This window comes from Diceros bicornis, chromosome 13 (genome assembly GCF_020826845.1).
Source record: "Diceros bicornis minor isolate mBicDic1 chromosome 13, mDicBic1.mat.cur, whole genome shotgun sequence".
In the NCBI taxonomy this organism is placed as follows: domain Eukaryota; kingdom Metazoa; phylum Chordata; class Mammalia; order Perissodactyla; family Rhinocerotidae; genus Diceros; species Diceros bicornis.
In genome coordinates this window covers 54,931,790-54,947,062 of record NC_080752.1, presented here as the reverse complement: position 1 = coordinate 54,947,062, position 15,273 = coordinate 54,931,790, and the positions used below count along the sequence as shown (strand labels likewise).

The 15,273-nt window shown below is 43.5% G+C and overlaps 1 pseudogene; it reads right to left on the bottom strand.

Moving 5' to 3' along the window:
- Positions 1 to 331: 331 nt before the first annotated feature.
- Positions 332 to 2,460, bottom strand: LOC131412365 (dual specificity mitogen-activated protein kinase kinase 2-like; annotated as a pseudogene).
- Between the last annotated feature and the right edge of the window lie 12,813 nt (positions 2,461 to 15,273).

The window sequence follows — 15,273 nt, the reverse complement described above, 5'->3', positions numbered from 1 at the left end:
CCTGGGTACAAGATATTCTTTGATCCTTGAACCATAAGATATTTCTTATAGTTCTCTTCTGTTAACTCTTCTTTCTTAAAGAGACTGGGTCACTATAACAGTGTCTTTTCTCATTAATCTTTCTTGCATTCTCTGCTACTTTGGCTGAGATTATGTAGATAATTACACTCACAGAGACTGACAGAACAGAAATATTCATTTTAATCTCTAAACAAAGCAACAAATGAGAACAATAATACAACAAAGTCGGACAAAAACTGAAATAATACATTTTCAAGAATTATATTTGCATAGACTTTGTCATTTAAAATTATATTTTCTAGTAGTGAAGAAAACTGAAACACTATGTTTCAGGGCTATACCTGAGATTTAATGTGGCAGCTGGAGAGCTTTGGTATAAAGGAAAGACTGCCAGTTAAACTCTTATTTGAAAAGACAGAGCTACAAGCCATTCTAAATTGGTCCGCCATGTCAACTGGCATACATTCTTTCTGTTCATAAAACATAAAGCCACAACAAATTCCCCCAGCACCTCATGCTTATTTCTGTGGGTTAAAAAGAAAATAGTCAATGTTTTAGAGGAAATGTCTAAGTCTTAAATTGTTCTGACATGTCGACTGTTGCTGTATCACTGCTCCGTCCACATCTTGAACCATCAAAACTGGAATAATTTATGGGGCAAACTACACAGGGAATTTTAGTAGAAGAAACAACACTTCACGTAGGCTTTGAAGGAGAAACTTTGGCAAGGTCACCTCTAAAGAGAAATTTTTGGAGTTAAGACATCTGAAGTTTGCATAACTAACACATTTTTTTAAAAAACTATCTTCTAGATGGTAGTTTAATTTCCTCATAGCATTGTTGCAAAGATAAACGAACGTGTGTAGCCCCATTCTTTTCTCTTGTTGGTTGACTTGTACAGACATATTGAAAGAGCAGTCAGCTCCACAGCAAAGTCCAGACTGACTGACTGAACTGCTCTCACAAGTGCGAGTGCACGGCCCCTGTGTGGTTCTCTTCTGTAGGTAACAGGATAGAGGGAGCGAACACTATGAAGTAGGGAAACAATAGCCAAACTAACCATTTAAATCATAATGCTGAGAGTAAAGTCTAAAAAAAGTGAGGGAGGGTGAGAGTTGGAATCAAGATCACAGTTGGCAGCTGATATCTTATAAAAGATTATGGTCATTAGGGGAAACATATATTGGAAGAGGATATGGAACAGAATGCATGCACTTAAAATCTACATTGTAATCCATATTTAAAATAATTTATATTTAATCTATATTATATGTATATTTTATTATGGGCACTGTTTGCTTTTTCTTTACCTGTTTTGTTTTAAACCTAAATGAGCAGGTTCTGAGAAGACAGCAGGAGCAGCGTCCCCCTTTCCCAGAGACCAGAGGGCCACACAGGCTGGACAGCTAGAAGAGGAAATTCAATGTTCCCACCTCTGCGCTGGTCTCCGTGGAGGGTGCCATGGGAGAGGGTGCAGGGGCCGAGGGAGAGAAGAGGCTGGTCTGTCCTGGGCCGGAAGGGGTGAGGAGTGGAGGGGACAGATGGGATGCGGGGAGCCCATCCCCTCACAGGGAGGTGCACGTGGGTGTGCTGGGCTGGTTCAGCCGCAGCATTTTACGCAACCAGCCAACAAATCCACTTCTTCCATTTGTACCATTTGGTAAAGGCTGGTTCACAAGCATCTTCAGATCTGCTGGTTCTGCTGGGTTAATTAGGCATTTATTCAAAATTCCTGGAGATCCTGAGTGAAGGTGCTGGTGGCAGCTTGGGAAGCGGCTCCTTCACAATACCGTCCAGCAGTTCCAAGCTAGCCAGAGCTGGCCAGCTGGCCATCTGTGACCGCTGTGGGGCATCCTGATGGCCTTGGCCTCGGGGAGATGCTGGAGGCTCTCCTTCTGCCCCACTGACCATGGCCCAGCCAGAGATGGCATCCGGAGGGAATGGGGTACCTTCCAACGGCCAGCTTCCCAGGGCCAGCCCGTGCTCCAGATGTCCGACTCACCAGGTAGTCAGTGCCCTGCAACTGCTGGGAAACACGTAGGCTCGAGTTCCCACAAAGGAGTTGGCCATGGAGTCCAGCTGCCTGCTCACCCCAAAATCACACAGCTTCATCTCCCCTCTGCAGTTGGCGGGGATGTTAGAAGATTTCACATCTTGGTGCACAGTCGGGGTGCTTTTCTTGGAGATACACCAAGCCTCAGAGAATCGCGATGCTGACTTCCCCAGACTCTTGGAATTCTCTTGGCTTCCTTCAACGCCTGGTCCAGAGAGCCCTGGAGAAACCCATGATGTACAGGGAGTTACACTCGTGCAGCATCTGCAGCTCGTGGACAATCTGGTCCCTGATGGCCGGCTTGATCTCCAGTGAATCAGCTTTCTTGCCTCAATGAGGCCTGAAGGTCTATGCTGGACTTTGGTGACCATCCCGCTGTTTCCAATAACTACTAAGACTTACTGAAGGATATGGTGTAGGTTGGAGATAGAAAAAAATCATTCAAAATAACTACTAAACTTGTCTATCAGAAAATGTGGAAAATTAGAGATAAAGAAAACCCTTCTGAGGCACTTCTGTTTTCAAATATGATGAAGCAACACTTTTTCTTCCAGCCTGAAATGACTAGAAAACCAGAAAAAACAATTGTCTCCAGGAAACTAAAAAAAGAAGGTAAAGGCAAGGAATGAAGATAAAAGCAGAAGTAATTAAAAGAGAAAACCCACCAAAAGAGAAAGGAAAAGTTGGTTGTTGGAAGTGACAGATATAATTTATAAACTTCCAGACAAAGTGATCATTTTAAAAAAGGAGTTCATATAGAAGCTGGCAATATTAGGAATAAAAGAGGATTCAACATCACAGATCCTAAAGACAGACAACAATAAGGGGATATTTTGACCAATTTTATGCTATTAAATTAGAATCAGACCTTCCAAGATCACAGATAAAAATAATCATTATACATACAATATAAAGAAGGATAGGATAGGAAGTATAGGAAAAAACAGAGCATAAAGGTAATCAGGCCGAGGAGAAAATAACCAAATCAAACTTCTTCTCACAATATGCACATATAAAACAATTGAATTAAAAACCAAAAATTGGGGAAAACAGCAGATCAGACCAGCAGAAAGAGCTGAAAGGTGATGGATGTGAAGTAATATCTCAAAAATGACATGAGCTCTATAAAAAGAAAGTATGACAGAAATGTTGATACACTTCTAGAGAACAGGGAAATAATTGCTAACATACAGCCAATCAGAACTCCAAGGGAAATAGAGGGAATGGTGACCAACGGAAATGGGAATAATGATGAAAGGTCAAGCCTTGGCCATATACTTTAAAAAAAATTTATTTCTCAATTTTTTATTTTGAAAAACCTCTATGCTACAGAAAAGATGAATGAACACTCATATACTATTCAGCTAGAACACAATTAACGTAGTGCCCTATTTTCTCTCTACATACACACTTTGTTTTTGGGCCTGGACCATCTGAAAGAAGCTTGCAGATATCCTGACCTCATCCCTACACACTTGGAGCATGCATCTCCTACGAACAAAAACACTCTTCTAATAACCACAGTATCATTATCATACCCGAGAAATTGAAGTCAACAATATATCATTATAGGCTTCCATGTTCAAACTTCCACAATTGTCCACAAAATGTCCTGTATAACTTTTTAAAAATCCATAACCCTATCCAGCTCACAGTTGTCTTGAATGCAGATCAGTCCTGTCTTTTTTTGTTGTCTTTCAGGATATTGATACTATGGAAAACTCCAAACCACATTCTAGATTTATCTGAGTGTTTCCTCACAGATTCAGGCTACACGTTTTTGGCAAGAATGCCACAGAGCTGTACTTCCAATAACCTCATAGCAACAGATTTGTGTTTTCCCCAGTATTGATGCTAAAAATTTTTTCCACGAAGCATCTATGAACATTTTGCAAAGGACCAATGGAATACAGTTTAGGGAACACCAGAATAATAAAAAAAAAAAAGTGAAATGCACTAAAATGTTTATGAGTTCAGAGAACAAAAAGCAGGTAAGGATTAAGTCATTTCTAAATCAACAAACTTCCTCATTTCCTTAGGCAATGCAAACTGAGCTGTCATAAAGTTGAACACCTACCAAAAAAACACAAAACACTGTACAGATGAGCAACCTCAAGCTTAAAGAAATGAAGTAACCTCTCCCAACTTCTATCCTTATCGTATTTACTGTGTTCGAGCCGAGATTTGAAACCAAATACGCTTTCATGTTCTTTCCACTAGATTCTCTGCTTCATTTAGACTTATGTTTCATTTTCTGTAATTGACTATTCTTGAGTCTACAACTACTCTGGGGTGAAAGCGTGGCCTTTTAGTCTAAATAATAATGAAGACGCGAAGAAAGACCAATTTGTTTTTCTATTGTTCTATATTCAATAAGAATCAACCAGTATCAAGTAGATGAGGAAGGCCTAACCCCTCACAAATGCATGCAGTTATGCAACTCATCACGTGTGGGGACTGGGGTCTTGGCTCCATATACTAATCATAATATAGCCCCATTTATGACCACTTCTATTTGCCATAATTCGATCCTTGCTGTTGCCTATTGATGCTGTCCTTACGACATTACAGCAAACACCTGGGAGTCTTCAGTTTTCCCTCAAAATCCTAGGACTCAGGTGAAACTCAGGTTTTACTACTAATTAGATAATCTAACAGGTTTTCAAAAAACTCGTTACCGTTCTGCCCCGCAGTGAGGTAGCCCATAGTAAGCACGTTCGTTTTTCTCTCCATTTCAGGCGAGAGCCTTTCCCCCTCGGGTGACTCTCCCAGGGCGGTGAGCGCGGATCCTTGCTTTTTGATTAAGAAATATCAATCAATACGAACGGGTAACTTTTAAGAGACAAAACTGCCTTCAGCCATTACAAACCACGCCATGGCTTAAAAACTTGAGTTCCATTTCTGCTAAACGCTGAGCATTTACTCCAACAGACTGGTAGTTGCTCTGCGGAGTCTGAGTCTCCATGTCACCAGTTGTCACACGTCCCCTGTCCCGCCCTCTACGCCATATTCGAAGCTCCAGGCAGAGAAGAAAGGGGTCCCCGCGAGGACGCCGCGGGCTGCGGCCAGGGCTGGACTCCGGCTCCGTCTCCCGGCTCCGCGAAGCGCCGAGGCCGGGAGGGGACGGACGTTACACTCGAGTTTCGGAGGTGAAAGATGCAACCCGGACCCGGAGAAAAGCCAAAGCCACCCGAAACGCCGTGAGCCGCCCTCGCCCCTTCACTTTCTCAGAGCGGACTCCCCAGCCGCCGCAGGTTCAAGCCTTCCTGCACCCCCGCCGCCGCGGGATCCGGCCACGCCCCCAGGCCATGGCCACGCCCCAAGCCGTCTTCCGCCCCGCTGCCCGGCAGGGGGCGCTGCTGGCCATGTGTTTTTAGGAAGCTCAATAAGTCACAAGCACAATAAATAAAATAAATCATGCTAAAAATCTGTATAAAAACCATTTCAGTGAAACTGCAGGACATCAAAGATAAAGTGAATCTCTTTACAAGATCCAAAGGAATAGGGAACATTTACATGAAAGCCAAACAAATGAAAACTAAGAAAAGATAAAGGGTAAAGCAAAAAGAAAAATAAATGATGGGAGAAAATATCTCTCAACCTAAAATTTTAACCTCAAGGAATTTTATTTCAAAAATAAGGTTAAATAAAGACAAATTCAGGTGAAAGAAAGAGAGAGAGAAAAAGAGAAAGAATAGGAAGGGAGGGAGGGAGGAAGGGAGGGCAGGAAGGAGGAAGGGAAGAAGGCTAGAGAGACATTCTGTAACGGACTATTTAAAGGTTGACCTTCAGGAAGAAGGAACATAATACCGGAAAGAATGAATATCTGACATGCAAGAACAAATTGTAACCAAAGAAGAATTTAGACATTAAAATTACATAATCATTGCATAAAAAATAGCAAGAAATAATTTGAAGATTAAAAGATGATTACTATGGGAAAACCATAACATCTAATTTGTAGGCAAGGTCACTGGAGTTAAAATATTTTAAGGTACTCCACTGTTCTGAAGGAGGGTAAAAATATTGATTTACTTTAGATTTTATTAGTTTCAGTGTTTATGTAAAAATTCTTATAAACTTTAAAAATAGATGTAAAATGCACAAATTCATAGCAGTATATGAGGAAAATTGAGGTGAAACATAAATCCAAAAGAAGGTAAAACATAAAGAAAAAACATAGAAAAAGAAAATTAAATAGAAAACTCCAAAGAAGACAGTGTAAATCAACCCAAATAGATCAGAAATTACAAAAATATGACTTGACTAAACTATTTGAAATGCAGGTTGTCTTTTAGACTGAAACATTTACAAAATCCTTTTCAAATCCAAATCCAAAATCCAGAGTACAAAAATGTTGTTTAAAAGATGGAATAAACTTAAAAGAATAAAGAAAGGAGAAACACATTTCTTAATGACTCATGAAAAAGACAAGAAATCATAACTGAAATTAGAAAATCTTCAGAAAATGACCAAAAATGACATATTAGAATTCACTGACATAGAGCAATACTGGAAGTAATATATGTATAGCCTTAACTGCTCATGTTAGGAAAAATTCAAGATCAAAAATTGATCTAAGAATTGGCCTATTTAATAAGTTAAATCAATTATTAACAGAATTACTCCCAAAGAATATAAAAAGAAGAATATAAAAAGGAAAATAATAAAACAAAAACTGGAGTAAAATAGAGAAGGTTTTGCAAAGAATGGTGGAATACGAATTAGAGAGATCTCTACCTTAATGTCTTGCAATATTCAGGTATGTAAAGGTTGCTTCAAATTAGAAAATTCAATGATGTAACTGACATCTTAAATTAATTTAGAGAAACCATAAGATTATTATTATTATTATTTTGTGTGTGTGTGAGGAAGAGCAGCCCTGAGCTCACATCTGTTGCCAATCCTCCTCTTTTTGCTGAGAAAGATTGGCCCTGGGCTAACATCTGTGCCCATCCTCCTCCACTTTTTTCATGTGGGACGCCTGCCACAGCATGGCTTGATAAGAGGTGCGTAGGTCCGTGCCTGGGATCTGAACCCTCAAATCCTGGGCCGCCAAAGTGGAGCTGGCGAACCCAACCACTACGCCACCAGGCCAGCCCCTAGAGAAACCATAAGATTATTTTAATAGTTACAAATAAAAAATATTTCAATTTATTTCAGCTTCCATTTAAGAGGAAATTTTAAAAAGAAATTTACAAAACTTTGGAATAACGTTAAATAACTTCAAAGTAAATCAAACAACAATGTCATGTTACTAATTTGAAAATTAGATATTGTTAATCCTAATATACAATGAAATTCCAAGGAAAAAACCCAAACCCTTTGAACTTGGAAAAGCTGGCTCCAAAACTCATATAAATTAAGAAAGTGCCAAGAAGCCAAACTATTTCTGAAAATTAAAAATACATGATTAGGGGACTTATCCTACCAGGCAGGACTGCCATATATGGATTGTGTTTAGGGACAATTTGTTTGGGCTGGGTCCCTTGTATATATACAATTTGAGTCACCCCAACTCAGCCTGTCAGCTCTTTGGTGTCTTAATCCCATCCAATCCAGCAAATAAATACCCTGCTGAGCCAGCAGTACTGGTCCACTGACTAGACCACCTCTTGGAACTGGGGTTGGCCACAATGCCCTGGGATGACATCACAGGTACGAACCCTGGAACACCTCTGAGTATTTGGTTGGGATGTGGGGGAATGGCTTGGCGTGTGCCCTAAACGGGGGAGATGAGGATGGAACCTCACTCTGACCAGGCACTGGGAGCCACACCAAGACAGTACTGGGAACCCCACCAAGACGATACTGCTGCCCTGATGGGTCCAAACATGGGGGACACTTAACTGTTGAAAGCGCATCAGGGCCCTCTGAGGCAGGAGCCCCACTTGTCTGGATTTAAGGGTGTTACCATTACCAGATATCCAACGATATTATAAAACTCTTGTAATTCAAACAGAGAGCTATCGGGAGAATGGTAGACAAAGAGACCACTGGAGCACAAAAGATAGCCCAGAAAACAAAACTACACATATACCTAAACTAGCAATATGACAGTGGCCCTGCAGGTCAGAGTGAAACAATGGACCGACACAGCAAGTCCACATGCTATGCATCTCTGAGATCCTCTTATGTAAGTGCACTGGGGATCTTGAGAAGAAAGTCCATGAGTAATGTCCTCTCAGTGAGGGTAGGAAATCTATTTAGTTTAGTGATATATTACTGGTACACAGAACTGTACCTAGCACAGCAAATATTACATAAATAGCTTCATTTTTGATTAGCAAAACCACAAAAATATATACCATCCCAAATAGCAGAATAGATAAATACATTTTTTATATACATGTGGTAGAATACTTTATATTGTTGAAATAAATGAACTAGAGAAACAGCCATCAACATTTCAAAATGCGTAATATTAACCAATAAAGGGAAGCCACAGAAGAATACATTGTATAATATTTAATTTAAATAAGTGTAAAATACAGATAGAATTAAACATTATACTCTTGAGTACTATAAACTAAAACAAGGTAACAGTTAACATCAAATTCAGAATAGTGGTAAACAGAGAAAATGGAGATTGCAAAGTGAACAGTCATTTCATATGACTCAAAGTGGATACTGGGACCTTCGCACTGATTCTTTAGACTGTTTATATACACACACAAGAGACTATAAAGATAAGTCTTTTTTCTGTTTCTTAATCTGAATGAACATGAGAGCTCTTTTTATTTTCTTTATTTAAACTACACACACACACACACTTGAAAAATTAAGAAGAAGAATGACTCTTAAGTTTCTGTTTGGGGCAAGGTGATAATCTGCTGGTTACTGTCATGAAGACTAGTTTAACAAGGGCTGGATAGGATGAGAAACAGGGTGACACATCCAACGTGGTCTTTGAATCATGACCTATACTGGGTAGAAAATGTGAAAAAATAGATTAGAGATTTTATTTCACTTTTTTTTAACCTTAGTACGTTAAGTTTTGCTGACACATATGAAATGGTCAGCAAATGTTCTTTGAATGAATTACTTAAAATAATGTGATAAAATTTAAATGTTTAACCTGCGTAACATCCTGTCCTTACAGAGTTGATGACTAGTGGGCTTCACACTCAGGCGATTTGGCTTGATAAGGCTCCCTCTTCACCAATATGCTATGCTATGTGGCGATAGGATGGAAGACTGTGTAAACTCAAACAGGAACAGCAGGAATGCCTGCTGTAATGAATAGAGCAACAGAGGAAGGCTTACAGTGATTTTTGGTCTCCTTTTCATGTCCCATGTGGTTTTTGTTTTTAGCACAATGACCCTGACCCTGACCCGGACACGGACCCAACACCTACACCTATCCTAACCCCAACCCTGATGCTGACCATGACCCTCATCCTGACCCTGACCCTATCCTTAACCCTAAACCTAACCCTCACACTTACACTTACCCTGACCCTGAACATGACACGAAACCTAACCATAAACATACCCCTACTCCTACCAGTAACCCTACCAATTACCCTAACCCCTAACCCCTAACCCATACCCTACCCCTACCCCTACCCCTACCCCAACCCCTAACACTAAACCTAACCCTGACACTGAACCTAACTCTAAACCTCAACCTACCCCTACCCTTACCCCTGACCCTGAGCTGACCCTAACCAAACCCTAATCCCAATCCTAACCCTACCCCTAACTCTACCCCTACACCTAACCCAACCTCTAATCCCAACACTAACTCTGACCCTGAATCTACCCCTATCCCTAGCCCTACCCCTTCCCCACCCCTGACACTGAATCTGACACAGACCTTGACCCTAACCCTAACCCTAACCCGACACTAACCCTACCCCTACCCCACATCTGACCTTGACCCTGACACTTCCCTGACACTAACCATATTCCTAGCACTACCCCTACCATTGACCCTACACCTGACCCTGACCGTATCCCTGACAATAACCGTACCGCTACCCCTACCCCTACTCGTACACCAAACCCAACCACTATGCCTACCCCTACCCCTACACCTGACACTGACCCTAATCCTGACACTAAACCAGATCCTAACGCTAACCCTAACACTCTACCCCTACCCCTACCCCGACACCTACCCCGGGCCCTGATCCTGACCCTGACCCTGAACATAAGCCTAACCCCATCCTTGCCCCTACCCCTACCCCTAACCATACCCCTATGCCAAACCCAATCCTTACCCCTACCCCCACCCCTACACCTTACACTGACCCTAACCCTGATGCTAAACCTGACCCTACCGACACCCCAAACCCTTGCCCTTCCCCTACACATGTCCCTTACCCTGGCCCTGACCCTAACCCTAAGCCTAACTCAAACCCTAACCTTAACCATACCATTAACTCTATGCCTACCCCTACCCTTACCCCTGACCCTGACCCTAACCCTAACCCTACCCATACCTCTACCTCTACCCCTACCCATACCCCTATGCTTGCCCCGGCCCCTGCCCCTACCCATAGCCATACCCATAACCCTACCCCTAACTCTGATCTTGACCCTAACAGTGACCCTGACCCTAACACTGATCCTGACCCTACTCCTAACACTAACCTTATGCTTACCCCTGCCACTGACCCTGACCCTGACCCTGACCCTAAACCTATCCGTACACCATCCCTACCCCTTACCCTGACCCGGACCCTGAATCTGACCCTGACACTAAGCCTAACCCTAACCCTAACCTTACCCCTACCTCTAACACTACTGCCGTCACACTGTCCAGTGCAGTGTGAAAAAGTGATCTCCAGGTCATTTAGCTGGGCACTGTCCATTGTGGTGTGAAAAATTGAGATCCGGGTTATTTAGCAGGGCACAGTACACTGCAGTGTGAAAATGTGGCGTCAGGATCATTTAGCTGGGCACTGTCCATTGCACTGAGAAAAGGTTACATCCGGGTCATTTAGCTGGGCACTGTACAATGCGGCGTCAAAAGGTGACGTCGGGTCATTTAGTGGGTCCCTGTCCAGTTGCAGTGTGAAAGGTGATGTCTGGTTCATTTAGCTTGGCACGGTCCAGTGCAGCGTGAAAAGGTGAACTCCAAGTCATTTAGCAGGGAAATCTCCAGTGTGATGTGAAAAGGTGACATCAGGTTATCTAGCTGGGCACTGTCCAGCACAGCGTGAAAAGGTGACATAGTGTCATTTAGCTGGGCTCTGTCCTGTGGGGTATGAAAAGGTGACATCTGAGTATTTAACTGGGCACTCTACAGTGCAGTCTGAGAAAGTTATGTCCATGTCACTTATCAAAGCACTGTTGAGTGCCATGTGAAAAGGTGACCTCTGGATCATTTAGCTGCGCACTGTCCAGTACAGTGTGAAAAGGAGATATTGGGTCACTTAGCTGGGCATTGTCCAGTGCATTGTGAAGAGGAGACATCTGGGTCATGAAACTGGGTGCTCTCCGGTGCGGTGTGAAAAGGTAAAGTCTGGGTATTTAGCTAGACACTGTCCAGTGCGGTGTGCTAATGTGATGTCTGGGTCATTTAGCTGGGCACTGTCCAGTCTGGTGTGAAATGGTGACATCTGGGTCATTTAGCCAAGCACTGTCCAGTGCGAGGTGAAAAGGTGACATCAGGTAACTTAGCTGGGCACTGTCCAGTGCAGTGTGAAAAGGTGATGTCTGAGTCATTTAGCTAGGCGATGCCAGTGTGGTGTGAAAAGGTTACATTGGTTCACTTAGATGGGCACTGTCCAGTGCCATTTGAAAATATGACCTCCGGGTAATTTAGCTGAGTGGGTGGGAAGTGTGGTGGGAAGGTGACATCGTTTCACTTAGCAGGGCACTGTCCAGTGCAGTTTGAAAAGGTAATATCTGGGTCATTTAGGTGGGCACTGCTCAGTGTAGTGTTAAAAGTTTACATCTGGGTCTTTTAGCTGGGCACTCTCCAGTGAGGTGTGAAATGGTGACATCTGAGTCACTGAGCTAGGCATTGTCCAGTGAGGTGTGAAAAGGTGACATCAGGCCATTTATCTGGGCACCATACACTGTGGTGTGAAAAGGTGACATCCAGGTCATTTAGTGGGCACTGTCTAGTTCAGTGTGGAAAGGTGACACCTGGATCTTTTTGCTGGGCACCGACAAATGCCGTGTGAAAACATGACATTGAGCAGGGCACTGTACATTGTGGTGTGAAAAGGTGACATCCTGGTCATTTAGCTGGACATTGTCCTGTTGTGTGAAATGGTGACATCGGGACATTTCACCGGGCACTGTCTAGTGTAGTGTGAAAAGTTGACATCTGGGTCATCTATAAGGGCACTGTCTAGTGCAGTGTGAAAATGTGACATCTGGGTCATTTAGCTGGGCACTGTCCATTGCAGTGAGAAGAGGTTACGTTTGGGTATATAGCTGGGCACAGTACAGTGTGTTGTGAAAAGGTGACATGAGGTCATTTAGCTGGGCACTGTCCAGTGCAGTGCTAAAGGTGACATCCAGATTATTAGCTGGGCACTGACCAGTGCGGTATGAAAAGGTGATGTCTGGGTCACTTAGCTTTGCACTGTTGACCGTGGTGTGAACAGGTGATGTCCGGATATTTAGCTGGGCTCTGTCCAGTGCAGCGTGAAAAGGTGACACCCAGGTCATTTAGCTGGGCACTGTCCAGTGCAATGTGAAAAGGTGACGTCAGGATCATTTACCTGGGCACTGTCAAGGGCAGTGTGAAAAGGTGACTTCGGGTCATTCAGCAGGGCACTGTCCATTGTGGTGTGAAAAGGTGACATCCGTGTCATTTAGCTAAGCACTTTCATGCAATGTGAAAAAGTGATATGGGGTCACTTAGCTGGGCACTGTCTAGTGCAGTGTGAAAAGTTGAGATTTGGGTGATTTAGTATGGCATTGTCCAGTATGGTGTCAAAGGTGACCTCCAGGTCATTTAGCTGGGCACTGTCCAGTGTGGTATGAAAAGATGATCTCAGGTCATCTAGCTAGGCACTGTCCATTGCGGTGTGAAAAGTTGTCATCTGGGTCATTTAGCTGGGTACTGTCTAGTGCGGTGTGAAAAGATGATGTCTGGGTCATATTGCACTGGACTGTCCACTGCTGTGTGAAAAGGTGACATTGGATCCTTTATCTGGGCATGGTACAATATGGTGTGAAAAAGTGACATCTGGCTCACTTAACTGGGCAATGTCCAGTGCAGTGTGAAAAGATGACATCGGGGTCATTTAGCTGAGCACTGTCCAGTGCGTTGTGAAAAGTTGATGTCCAGGTCATTTAGCTGGGTACTGTCCAGTGTGATATGAAAGGTTGATATGGGGTCATTTAGCTGGGCACAGTCCAGTGTGGCGTGAAATTGTGATATCGAGTCACTTAGCTGGGCACTGTCCTGTAGAGTGTGAAAGGGTCACATCTGGGTCATTTAGCTGGGCACAGTCCAGTGCGGTGTGAATAAGTGCTATTGGGTCACCTAGCTGTGCACTTTCCATTAAAGTGGCAAAAAATGACATCCGGGTCGTTTAGCTGGCACGGATCAGTGCAGTGTGAAAAGGTGACATTCAGGTCATATAGCTGGGCACTGTCCAGTGCAGTGTGAAAAGGTGACATCGGGTCATTTATCTTGGCACTGTACCGTGTGGTGTGAACAGATGATGTCTGGATCATTGAGCTTGGCACTGTCAAGTGCAGTTTGAAAAGGTGACATCCGAGTCATTTAGCTGGGCACTGTCCAGTGCAGTGTGAAAAGGTAATACCCAGGTCATTTAGCTGGGCACTGTCCAGTGTGGTGTGAAAAGGTAACATCCAGGTCATTTATCTTGGCACTGTCCGGTGCAGTGTGAAAAGGTGACGTCCAGACATTTAGGAGGGTATTGTCCAGTGTGATGTTAAAAGGTGATGTCCTGGTCGTTTAGCCAGACACTGTCAAGTGTGGTATAAAAAGGTGACATCTGGGTCATTTATCCAGTCACTGTCAATCGTGGTATGAATAGGTAACATCTGGGTCATTTGGCTGGGCACAGTCCAATGCGGTGTGAAAAGGTAACATCTGGGTCATTTAGCTGGGCAGATTCCAGTGCAGTGTGAAAAAGTGGTGTTCGGGTCATTTAGATGGGCACTGCCCAGTGTGGTGTGAAAAGGTGACATCCGGGTCACTTAGCTGGGCACTGTCCTGTGCAGTGAGATAAGATGATATCCTGGTCATTTAATGGGGCACTGTCCAGTGCGGTATGAAAAGTTTACATCCAGGTCATTTATCTTGACACTGTCCCGTGCAGTGTGAAAAGGCGACGTTGGGTCATTTAGCTGGGCACCGTCAAGTGCAGTGTGAAAAGTTGTCATCCATGTCATTTAGCTGGGTGCTGTCCAGTGTGGTGTGAAAAGGTGATATTGGGTCATTTATCTGGGCACTGTCCAGTGTGGTGTGAAAAGGTGACATTGGGTCAATTAGCTGGGCACCGTCAAGTGCAATGTGAAAAGGTGACATCCAGATCATTAACGTGGGCACTGTCCTGTGCACCTGAAAAGTTGAGGTCCGGGTAATTTAGTTGGGCAACTGTCCAGTGTGGTGTGAAAAGGTGACTTCCAGGTCATTTAAATGGGCACTGTCCAGGGCAGTATGAAAGGTGACATCCTGGTCATTTAGCCAGGCACTGTCCAGTGTGGTATGAGAAGGTGACAACGGGGTCATTTAACCAGTCACTGTCAATTGTGGTGTGAATAGGTGACGTCTGGGTCATTTGGCTGGGCACAGTCCAGTGTGGTTGAAAAGGTGACATCTGGGTCATTTAGCTGGGCAGATTCCAGTGCAGTGTGAAAAAGTGGTGTCCGGGTCATTTAGCTGGGGACTGTCCAGTGTTGTGTGAAAAGGTGACATCGGGACATTTAGCTGTGCACTCTCCAGTGCAGCGTGAAAAGGTGACATCTGGGTCATTTAGCTGGGCTCTGTCCAGTGCAGGGTGAAAAGGTGATGCCCAGGTCATTTAGCTGGGCACTCTCCAGTGTAGTGAGAAAACTTTATGTCTGATCACTTACCTGGGCACTGTCCATTGTGGTATGAAGAGGTGCCCTCGGGTCATGTAGGAGGGCACTGTACAATGTGGTGTGAAAAGTTGATGTCAGGTCTTTCAGTTGGGCACTGTCCAATGTAGTGTGAAAAGGTGACATCTGGGTCACTTAGCTGGGCACTTTCCAGTGCAGTGTGAAAATGTGACATC